The sequence below is a fragment of the Pristiophorus japonicus genome, chromosome 5, assembly GCF_044704955.1.
Source record: "Pristiophorus japonicus isolate sPriJap1 chromosome 5, sPriJap1.hap1, whole genome shotgun sequence".
In the NCBI taxonomy this organism is placed as follows: Eukaryota; Metazoa; Chordata; class Chondrichthyes; family Pristiophoridae; genus Pristiophorus; species Pristiophorus japonicus.
Genome location: NC_091981.1, coordinates 7,505,239 through 7,516,943, shown reverse-complemented (window position 1 = coordinate 7,516,943; position 11,705 = coordinate 7,505,239).

Genomic DNA, 11,705 nt, shown 5'->3' with positions numbered 1-11,705 from the left:
ATAGGATACAGTTATATATAATAATGTAACATTCATGACAACGACCACCGGACGTCCCAAAGCGCTTTACAGCCAATGAAGTACTTTGTGAAGTGCGGTCACTTTTGGGAAACGCAACAGTCAATTTGTGCACAGCAAGCTCCAACGAGATACATAAACATAAACTGTTTTTAGCGATGTTGGTTCAGGGATAAATATTGGCCAGGACACCGGGAAGAACTCCACTGCTCTTCTTCGAAATAGTGACAAGTGTTTCTATGGCTTCCTCCTGAGGGGACAGACAGAGCCTCGGTTTGATGTCTCATCTGAAAAATGGCACCGCCTTCATTATTGCAGTGAAGTGTCAGACTCGATTATCTGATCAATTCTCTTGAGTGGGGTTTTAACCCACAAACATTTGACAACAACAACAACAACAACTTGCATTTATATAGAGACTTCAACATAGTGAAACATCCCAAGGCGCTGTCGCAGGGCCCAATTATAAAACAATATTTAACACCGAGAAACTAAGGGCTGGAGACTAAAAGCTTGGTCAGAGAGGTAGGTTTTAAGGAGCGTCTTGAGGGAGGAAAGAGAGGTAGAGAGGCGGAGAGGTTTAGGGAGGGAGTTCCAGAGCTTGGGACCCCGGCAACTGAAGGCACGGTCACCGATGGTGGAGCGATTATAATCAGGGATGCTCAAGAGGGCAGAATTAGAGGAGCGCAGACATCTCGGGGGATTGTGGGGCTGGAGGAGATTACAGAGATAGGGAGGGGGTGAGGGCCATGGAGGGATTTGTAAACAAGGATGAGAATTTTGAAAATGAAGCATTGCTTAACCGGGAGCCAATGTCGGTCAGCGAGCACAGCGGGTGATGGGTGAGTGGGACTGGGTGTGAATTAGGACACGGGCAGCCGAGTTTTGGATCACCAAAAGCTTGGTCACAGAGGTAGGTTTTAAGGAGCATCTTAAAGGAGGAAAGAGAGGTAGAGAGGCGGAGAGGTTTAGGGAGGGAGTTCCAGAGCTTGGGGCCCAGGCAACAGAAGGCACAGCCACCGATGGTGGAGCGATTGAAATAGGGGTTTACAAAGTATTTATAGCACAGAAACAGGCCATTGGGCCCAACCAGTCCATGTCGGCGTTTATGCTCCACTCGAGCCTCCTCCCGTCTTTCCTCATCTAAATCTATCAGCATAACCCTATATTCCCTTCTCCCCCATATACTTGTCCAGCCTCCCCTTAAATGCATCGATACTATTCGCCTCAACCCCTCCCTGTGACAGCGAGTTCCACATTCTCACCACTCTCTGGGTAAAGAAGTTTCTCCGGAATTCCCATTGGATTTCTGGGTGACTATCTTATATTGATGGCATCTAGTTATGCTCTTCCCCTCGAGTGGAAACACTCTCTCTGTATCCACTCTATCAAAACCTTTCATCGTTTTATAGACCTCTATTAGGTCACCCCTCAGCCTTCTGTTTTCAAGAGAAGAGAGACCCAGTCTGTTCATCCTTTCCTGATATGTATACCCTCGCATTTCTGATATCATCCTTGTAAATCTTCTCTGCACCCTCTCCAGTGCCTCTATATCCTTTTTATAATATGGTGACCAGAACTGTACGCAGTGCTCCAGGTGTGGTCTAACCAAGGTTCGATACAGGGTTAGCATAACTTCCCTACTTTTCAATTCTATCCCTCTAGAAATAAACCCTAGTTCTTGGTTTGCTTTTTTATGGCCTGTATCGCAACTTAGTGATGTGTGTATTTGTACTCCGAGATCCCTTTGTTCCTCTACCCCATTTAGATTCTTATTTTCCAAGTATTTTCCAAATGAAAGTTCTCAATTGGGGGAAAGCCTTCTGTTTTCAAGAGAAAAGAGACCCAGCCTGTTCATCCTTTCCTGAGATGAATACCCTCGCATTTCTGGCATCGTCCTTGTAAATCTTCTCTACACCCTCTGCAGAAATCTCTCCTGTATTTGCTTGTGGATTATAATAAGCGATAAGATTAAAAAGTGAAATGTATGTTTTCATGCTGTTTGAAATGAGTAAAGGAAAGCTTGTGGTTGTAAGGTGGCACCATTTGATTGCCGCTGTAAGGCCTTGCCCAATGTCAGTCTCTCCGAATCAAAGCCGTTTGGCGTAATTCGACAATCCAGTCGCAGAAAAACAATCTCATCATCATCATCGGCAGTCCCTCGAATCGAGGATGACTTGCTTCCAAAAAGTTCACAGGTGTTTCACTGATGGACCTAATATTCCGGATCCCGAACTACATCCTGAAGGGTGGAAGATGCCCTGTGCGTGGATTTTCTTAACGTGGGGTGACCGTTGCACACCAGCCACCACACGGGCTTGACAGAGCGAGGTCTTGGTCCAGTGGCAAGGGTTAACCAGGACGACTGGAGACCAGCTCTGCAGCATGGACCTAGTGCGCTCACATATTGCAGTGTGGGCTGGGCCCGTGCTGCCCCCTGGCCCCGAACCCACGCCTCCCCTGGGCCCCGATCACATCCCTCTACAATCTCTCACCGCTCCTTCGCCCCCGACCTCGCCGCTCCTGCTGTACCTGCCCTCGCTCCAATCACCGACCTGGACCTTGCTGACATCACTATTCGCTGCCGTTGGTCTCCTGCTCCAGCACGTGCTGCTCCCTGGAGCGGTACCCCACCACACTGCTCCTTCCGCTCCCCGGCCTGCTCCGATGGTGCTCCCAGGCCGGGGGGCCGCTCATACTGCTGGAAACAGATAATCGCCAGTTCCCCAGCGGTCTGCTGGCCTTGACTGCAGGCCCGGATCTTAGTGGCAGCTTACGTCCCGAAGACGCACCGCTGTCTGATGCTGTTTCGATGGTCCTTCGATCCTTCGAGAAAAACAATGAACATACTAATGAATGCTGATTAAATCCAGCTTTTGCTCCGATAGCGCGGGGATTTGCACATTTTTCAACGACAGGCTCAATGACACAAGCGACACGTGAGAATGTCCTGGCAATTGCCAAACGCTGGGTCTATGGAGCCACACGAGAATAAACCTGGAACGGAAAAGATCAGGGGCTGTGTCTCATGAATCGCTAACCTCCATCATTGAACGTTTGTGCCCGGGATTAATTAGGCGTGATTGTGGGAAGATAAAATCCTGAAACTTTATCAAATCTGTTGCGTTTTCTTTGTACACATATATAATAGGGACATATTAAAAAGGTAAAAGAAAGACTTGCAGTCAATTAAGTACTTTTGGAGTGTAGTCACTGTTGTAATGTGGGAAACACGGCAGTCAATTTGCGCACAGCAAGCTCCCACAAACAGCAACGTGATAGTGACCAGATAATCTGCTTTTTTTGTTAAGTTGATTGAGGGATAAATATTGGGCCCAGGTCACCGGGGATAACTCCCCTGCTCTTCTTCAAAATAGTTGCTGTGGGATCTTTTACATCCACCTGAGAGAGCAGACGGGGCCTCGGTTTTACGTCTCATGCAAAAGACAGCACCTCCGACAGTGCGGCGCTCCCTCAGTACTGCCCCTCCGACAGTGCGACGCTCCCTCAGTACTGCCCCTCTAATAGTGCGGCACTCCCTCAGTACTGCCCCTCCAACAGTGCGGCACTTCCTCAGTACTGTCCCTCCGACGGTGCAGCACTCCCTCAGCACTGCCCCTCCGACAGTGCGGCACTCCCTCAGTACTGCCCCTCCGACAGTGCGGCACTCCCTCAGCACTGCCCCTCCGACAGTGCGGCACTCCCTCAGTACTGCCCCTCCGACAGTGCGGCACTCCCTCAGCACTGCCCCTCCGACAGTGCAGCACTCCCTCAGCACTGCTCCTCCAACAGTGCAGCGCTCTCTCAGTACTGCCCCTCCGACAGTGCGGCGCTCCCTCAGTACTGCACTGGGAGTGTCAGCCTAGATTTATGAGCTCAAGTCCCTGGAGTGGGACTTGAACCCACAACCTTCTGACTCAGAGACGAGAGAGAGAGAGAGAGAGTGCTCCCCACTGAACCACGGCTCAATCGTTGCTTTGTGAAAATCTACAGCTTCAGTTTTTTGTCTTGCCATATTTGGTCTAAATATTGAGTACAGTTTTAATCAGTGTCAGGCCAGCTGCAGTACATAAGGGATAAATGGTCTTGACATTTAAAACTATACTTAATTTCAGGCTGCAACTAGCTGTATTGATTCCTCACAGACCACAATGAAACCTTCTTTTAATGAACAATAAAATCGTTCAGTAGTGTCAGTGCCATTACAAACCTTCAGACAGATCCCTCAGGAGTGAAACATCTTTCAGTGTATCGCCATGGAACATCCATTTGTGACTTTGCTCACCATTGCGGTGTTAGGCTTTGCTGCCCCCTGGTGGTGGCCGGCCCTATTACACCACAGGGGGGGGGGAGCCGCGTTAACCCCCTAGCGCCCCGATCTCCCGTGCGACGGTGAGGTGGGAGCTCGGGGCCCGCCACGTACAGCGTCGTCGGGCGAAAACACCGGCAGCTGCAGGAGGCGTGGGTCGGGGGTAGGGGTGGGGGGGGGGCCGGGATCTTCTGCGGTGGGTGGGCGCGAGTTAAAGGGGAGGTGGCTGCAGCTAGCAGGAACATCTCTCCCAATGCGTAAGCTCAATTTACTTGCTTTGTCCTCGGCCGCGATAGATCAGCCCGGCAATCTGCCGCCGTGCGCGGGGCCGATGGGGCCGGATCGGAGTGGCTGTCTGGTACCGGCTCACTGGCCCCAACGAAGAGGCTGCAGTGATGGCCCTTCCCTTTAAGGGGAGGGAAGGGGAGGGGGTCTCACCTCGAGACAGCGCTGCATCATTACCTGCGTCCTTTAAAGAAAGAAAGATCTGCATTTCTATAGCGCCTTTCACGACCACCGGACATCTCAAAGCCCTTTGCAGCCAGTGAAGTACTTTTTGAAGTGCAGTCACTGTTGTAATGTGGGAAACGCGGCAGCCAATTTGCGCACAGCAAGCTCCCACACTCAGCAGTGTGATAATGACCCAGAGAATCTGTTTTAGTGATGTTGGTTGAGGGATAAATATTGGCCCCAGGACACCGGGGATAACCAGGATCAAGGGGTATGGCGAGAAAGCAGGAATGGGGTACTGAAGTTGCATGTTCAGCCATGATCATATTGAATGGTGCTGCAGGCTCGAAGGGCCGAATGGCCTGCTCCTGCACCTACTTTCTATGTTTCTATGTTTCTTCAAAATAATGCCCGTGGGATCTTTTACATCCACCTGAGAGAGCGTGACACACATCTCTCAGAGCACTGTGCTGGCTGAGCAACGAAAAATCCCCGAAGTGTAACAGCCAGCCTCGGAGTGTCCTGAGCGAGGCTTCCCAGGGAGAAAAAAACACCTGAAAACAACTCACCAAAAACATTCCCAATCCATTACTGCCCCCTCCCGCCCCACCCACCCCAACACCCAACATAAATCGCAAAAAGATTTAAAAAATAAAAAAAAAAACAATCACACTTACCCAAGGTCGACGTTTCTTCCCTCACTGTGGCTGGAACAGCTCGGATCGCCCGCTCTCCCAGGCAGTCCCACCAGGGGGCGCTGCAGGTCGGATGGCCCGCTTTCCCAGGCGGTCCCACCAGGGGGGCGCTGCAGGTCGGATCGCCCGCTCTCCCAGGTGGTCCCACCAGGGGGCGCTGCAGGTCGGATGGCCTGCTCTCCCAGGCGGTCCCACTAGGGGGCGCTGTGGGTCGGGCGCCAAACAAATTTCAGAACGGTGTCGTGACTTCAACAGGTAGGCCCTCTGGTGGACAGGTGTGATGCAGGTTACAAGGTTACAAGGGGTTAAATACATAACATCACTCCCCCCGTGAAGTCAGCAATGCAGTGATTTACAAGGTGAGATGATCTGGGGCTCTGCGCTCCCTTGTCAATTGTCTCGGTACAAATGCTGGTGTGGGTGGGCTGGTCAGTTCTTCACTGGGCTGCTGGGCAGCCGGCCTTGCTGGGCTGCTGGGGATGATGAGTTCTGTTTCGTGGTCAACTGTGATGTCAGTTGCCACCTGCGTGTGTGTGTTGGAGGATCAAAGTTGGTGGTGTCTTCTTCGGGTTGTACACAGCTGTCGGTGAACCGCAGTTTAATTTGGTCCAAGTGTTTTCTGTGCATTTGTCCATTGGCCAGTTTGACCTGAAGCGCCCTACTCCCCTCTTTGGCTGTGACCGTGCCAGCGAGCCATTTGGGACCATATCCATAATTGAGCACAAACACAGGATCGTTGATCTCAATATCGCGTGACAAGTTTGTGCGGTCGTGGGACACACTCTGTTGATGCCGCGTGTCCTCCATGTGATCATGTAGATCACGGCGGACCAGGGAGCGCCCTTTTCATGAGCGGCTCGGCTGGGGGAATCCCGGTGAGTGAGTGGGGTCTGGTGCGGTAGCTGAGCAGTACTCGGGACAACCGGGTCTGCAGGCAGCCTTCCGACATGCGTTTCAAGCTTTGCTTGATGGTCTGGACTGCCCGTTCTGCCTGGCCGTTGGATGCGGACTTGAACGGCGCAGATGTGACATGTTTGACCCCGTTGCGAGTCATGAATTCTTTGAATTCGGCACTTGTGAAACACGGCCCATTGTCACTGACTAGGACATCGGGCAGGCCGTGCATGGTAAACATAACTCTTAGACTTTCAATGGTGGCTGTGGACGTGCTTCCAGACATTATTGCACATTCAATCCATTTTGAGTAAGCATCCACGACAACCAAAAACATTTTGCCTAGGAATGGGCCTGCATGGTTTACATGGATCCTCGACCATGGTTTGGATAGCCAGGACCACCAACATAGTGGTGCCTCTCTGGGTGCATTGCTCAACTGAGAGCAAGTTTTGCACTGGCACATGACTCTAAATCTGAGTCGATGCCAGGCCACCACACGTGGGATCTGGCTATGGCTTTCATCATCACGATGCCTGGGTGGGTGCTGTGTAGTTCCCCAATAAATGTGTCTCTGCCTTTCTTGGGCAAGACCACACGATTGCCGCACAAAAGACAGGGACAACTGCAGGGACAACTCATCTTTGCGTCTGTGGAACGACTTAATCGCTTCCTGCATCTCCACTGGGACACTGGACCAGCTCCCATGGAGGACACAGTTTTTTACCAGGGCCGGTAAAGGATCCTAGCTGGTCCAGGTCCTGATCTGGCGGGCCGTAATGGGGGATTTCTCATTCTCAAATGCCTCCATGATCATAAGCAAGTCCGCTGGCTGTGCTACTTCCACCCCGGTGGTGGGCAATAGTAGCCGACTGAGAGCATCTGCGTAGTTCTCTGTGCCTGGTCTGTGGCGAATTACATAGTTGTATGCCGACAGTGTGAGCGCCCATCTTTGGATGTGGGCATAGGCATTGGTATTAATACCTTTGCTCTCCGAGAATAGCGATATGAGCGGCTTGTGGTCTGTTTCAAGTTCGAACTTGAGGCCAAATAAGTACTGGTGCATTTTCTTTACCCCGTAAACGCACGCCAGAGCCTCTTTTTCAATCATGCTGTAGGCCCTGTCAGTCTTGGACAAACTCCTGGATGCATACGCAACCGGTTGCAAAATTGCCGATTCGTTACCTGTTGTAACACACACCCGACCCTATATGACGACGCATCGCAAGATAACACTAATCGTTTACCTGGGTTATACAGGACAAACAGTTTGTTAGAACACAGTAAAGTTATGGCTTTCTTAAAGGCAGCCTCTTGTGAATTCCCCCATACCCAGTCGTCTCCCTTGAGCAGTAGTGCATGCAGGGGTTCTAGTAGGGTGCTTAACCCAGGTAGGAAATGACCAAAATAGTTAGAGTCCCAGAAATGCCTGCAGCTCCGTCACGTTCCATGGTCGCGGCACGTTCTTGATGGCCTCCGTCTTGCGTCGGTGGGATCCTTCTTCCTAAGAATGCGACGTCCTGTACCAGGAAAACACACTTCGAGCGTTTCAACCTGAGCCCCGTGCGATCCAACCGGCTAAGAACATCCTCCAGGTTCTTCAAGTGCTCCATGGTGTCCCGACCTGCAACCAATATGTCGTCCTGGAAGACCACTGTACAAGGGACCGACTTTAGCAGGCTCTCCATGTTTCGCTGGAAGATCGCTGCAGCCGACCGAATCGCGAATGGGCACCGGTTGTAAATGAATAGACCTTTGTGTGCGTTCAGGCCTTTCGAAGACTCCTCCAGCTCCTGCGTCATGTAGGCCGAGGTCAGGTCCAGCTTGGTGAACGCCTTCCCTCCAGCCGGGGTCACAAATAGGTCCTCTGCCTTGGGTATCCCTGTGAGTGTGATAAAAAAGACAAGCCTGAAGGTTCTGTGCCTCAATGCGAGGAGTATTCGGAATAAGGTGGACGAATTAACAGCGCAGGCAGCTATTAACGAATATGATATAATTGGGATTACGGAGCCATGGCTCCAGGGTGACCAAGGCTGAGAACTCAACATCCAGGGGTTTCAACATTCAGGAAGGATAGACAGAAAGGAAAAGGAGGTGGGGTAGCGTTGCTGGTTAGAGAAGAAATTAACACAATAGTAAGGAAGGACATTAGCTTGGATGATGTAGAATCGGTATGGGTGGAGCCACGGAATACCAAAGGGCAGAAAACTCTAGTGGGAGTTGTGTACAGACCACCAAACAGTAGCAGTGAGGTTGGGGACAGCATCAAACAAGAAATTAGGGATGCGTGCAATAAAGGTACAGCAGTAATCATGGATGACTTTAATCTACATATTGATTGGGCTAACCAAACTGGTAGCAATGCGGTGGAGGGGGATTTCCTGGAGTGTATATGGGATGGTTTTCTAGACCAATATGTCGAGGAACCAACTAGAAGGCTGGCCATCCTAGTCTGGCTTTTGTGTAATGAGAAAGGACTAATTAACAATCTTGTTGTGCGAAGCGCCATGGGGAAGAGTGACCATAATATGGTAGAATTCTTTATTAAGATGGAGAGTGACACAGTTAATTCAGAGACTAGGGTCCTGAACTTAAGGAAAGGTAACTTCGATGGTATGAGACGTGAATTGGCTAGAATAGACTGGCGAATGATACTTAAAGAGTTGACGGTGGATTGGCAATGGCAAACATTTAAAGATCACATGGGTGAATTTCAACAATTGTACACCCCTGTCTGGAGTAAAAATAAAATGGGGAAGGTGGCTCAACCGTGGCTAACAAGGGAAATTAAGGATAGTGTTAAATCCAAGGAAGAGGCATATAAATTGGCCAGAAAAAACAGCAAACCTGAGGGCTGGGAGAAATTTAGAATTCAGCAGAGGAGGACAAAGGGTTTAATTAGGAGGGGGAAAATAGAGTATGAGAGGAAGCTTGCTGGGAACATAAAAACTGACTGCAAAAGCTTCTATAGATATGTGAAGAGAAAAAGATTAGTGAAGACAAACGTAGGTCCCTTGCAGTCAGAATCAGGTGAATTTATAATGGGGAACAAAGAAATGGCAGACCAATTGAACAAATACTTTGGTTCCGTCTTCACGAAGGAAGACACAAATAACATTCCGGAAATGCTAGGGGACCAAGGGTCTAGCGAGAAGGAGGAACTGAAGGATATCCTTATTAGTCAGGAACTTGTTTTAGGGAAATTGATGGGATTAAAGGCCAATAAAACCCCAGGACCTGATAGTCTGCATCCCAGAGTACTTAAGGAAGTGGCTCTAGAAATAGTGGATGCATTGGTGATCATTTTCCAACAGTCAGTCGACTCTGGATCAGTTCCTATGGACTGGAGGGTAGCTAATGTAACACCACTTTTTAAGAAAGGAGGGAGAGAGAGAACGGGTAATTATAGACCGGTTAGCCTGATATCAGTAGTGGGGAAAATGTTGGAATCGATTATTAAAGATGAAATAGCAGCGCATTTGGAAAGGAGTGATAGGATTGGTCCAAGTCAGCATGGATTTATGAAAGGGAAATCATGCTTGACAAATCTTCTAGAATTTTTTGAGGATGTAACTAGCAGAGTGGACAAGGGAGAACCAGTGGATGTGGTGTATTTGGACTTTCAAAAGGCTTTTGACAAGGTTCCACACAAGAGATTGGTGCGCAAAATTAAAGCACATGGTATTGAGGGTAATGTATTGATGTGGATAGAGAACTGGTTGACAGACAGGAAGCAAAGAGTCGGGATAAACGGGTCCTTTTCAGAATGGCAGGTAGTGACTAATGGGGTGCTGCAGGGTTCAGTGCTGGGACCCCAGCTATTTACAATATACATGAATGATTTAGATGAAGGAATTGAGTGTAATATCTCCAAGTTTGCAGATGACACTAAACTGGGTGACAGTGTGAGCTGTGAGGAGGATGCTAAGAGGCTGCCGGGTGATTTGGACAGGTTAGGTGAGTGGGCAAATGCATGGCAGATGCAGTATAATATGGATAATGGTGGCAAAAACATGAAGGTAGAATATTAGCTGAATGGCGGCAGATTAGGAAAAGGGGAGGTGCAACGAGACCTGGATGTCATGGTACATCAGTCATTGAAGGGTGGCATGCAGGTGCAGCAGGCAGTGAAGAAGGCAAATGGCATGTTGGCCTTCATAGCTTTGAGGATTTGAGTATAGGAGCAGGGAGGTCTTACTGCAGTTGTACAGGGCCTTAGTGAGACCACACCTTGAGTATTGTGTGCAGTTTTGGTCTCCTAATCTGAGGAAGGACGTTCTTGCTATTGAGGGAGTGCAGCGAAGGTTCACCAGACTGATTCCTGGGATGGCAGGACTGACATATGAGGAGAGACTGGAGCAACTGGGCCTTTATACACTGGAGTTTAGAAGAATGAGAGGAGATCTCATAGAAACATATAAAATTCGGGACTGGACAGGTTAGATGCAGGAAGAATGTTCCCAATGTTGGGGGAGTCCAGAACCAGGGGTCACAGTCTAAGGATAAGTGGTAGGCCATTTAGGTCTGAGATGAGGAGAAACATCTTCACTCAGAGAGTTGTTAACCTATGGAATTCTCTTCAGCAGAGAGTTGTTGATGCCATTTCCTTAGATATATTCAAGAGGGAGTTAGATATGGCACTTACGGCTAAAGGGATCAGGGGGTATGGAGGGAAAGCAGGAAAGGGGTACTGAGGTCAATGATCAGCCATGATCTTATTGAATGATGGTGCAGGCTTGAAGGGCCGAATGACTTGCGCCTACACCTATTTTCTATCTTTCTATGTTTCTATGTAGCGGGTATTGGTCTACAGTGAAAAACAGTTAATTGTTATTTTATAGTCACCGCAAATTCTAACTGTAACGTCCTCCTTGAGTACCGGAACAATCGGACTGGCCCAGTCGTTGAACTCCACCGGCACGATGATGCCTTCGCGTTGCAGCCTGTCCAGCTCAATTTCCACTTTTTCACGCATCATATACGGTGCCACCCGAGCCTTGTGGTGGATGGGTCGCGTAACGGGAACCAAATGGATCTACACTTTCGCCCCTGAGAAACTTCCAATGCCTGACTCGAATAACGATGGGAACTTGCTTAGAACCTGGGTACATGCGGTGTCGTCAACTGACGAAAGCGCTCGGATGTCATCCCAGTTCCAGCAGATTTTCCCCAGCCAGCTTCTGCAAAATAACGTGGGGCCATCCCCGGCACAATCCATAGCGGAAGTTCGTGTACTGCTCCAGCATAGGAGACTTTGACTTCAGCACTGCCAGTTTCCGGGATTAGTTCCTTTGTATAAGTCCTTAACTTCGTGTGAATGGGGCTGAGCTTGGGCCTGT